Source organism: Eurypyga helias, unplaced genomic scaffold (genome assembly GCF_000690775.1).
Source record: "Eurypyga helias isolate BGI_N326 unplaced genomic scaffold, ASM69077v1 scaffold15942, whole genome shotgun sequence".
Classification (NCBI taxonomy): Eukaryota; Metazoa; Chordata; class Aves; order Eurypygiformes; family Eurypygidae; genus Eurypyga; species Eurypyga helias.
In genome coordinates this window covers 1,976-2,237 of record NW_010235456.1, presented here as the reverse complement: position 1 = coordinate 2,237, position 262 = coordinate 1,976, and positions in this window count along the sequence as shown.

The window sequence follows — 262 nt, the reverse complement described above, 5'->3', positions numbered from 1 at the left end:
CACAGATTCATAGGAGGGTTGGGGTTGGAAGGGACCTTAAAGATCATCTAGTCCCACCCACCCTGCCATAGGTAGGGACACCCTCCAGTGTCCCCATTATCCCTATGGGGATAATTAACCTCTGAACAGGTTACCTGGAGAGGCCACGGAATCTTCATCCCTGTAGGCTGTCATGATCTAGCTGGACAAAACCTTAAGCAAACTGCTCTGAACTCTGTGTTTATTCTGCTTTCAACAGGAGATTGGTGAACAGACCTCCACT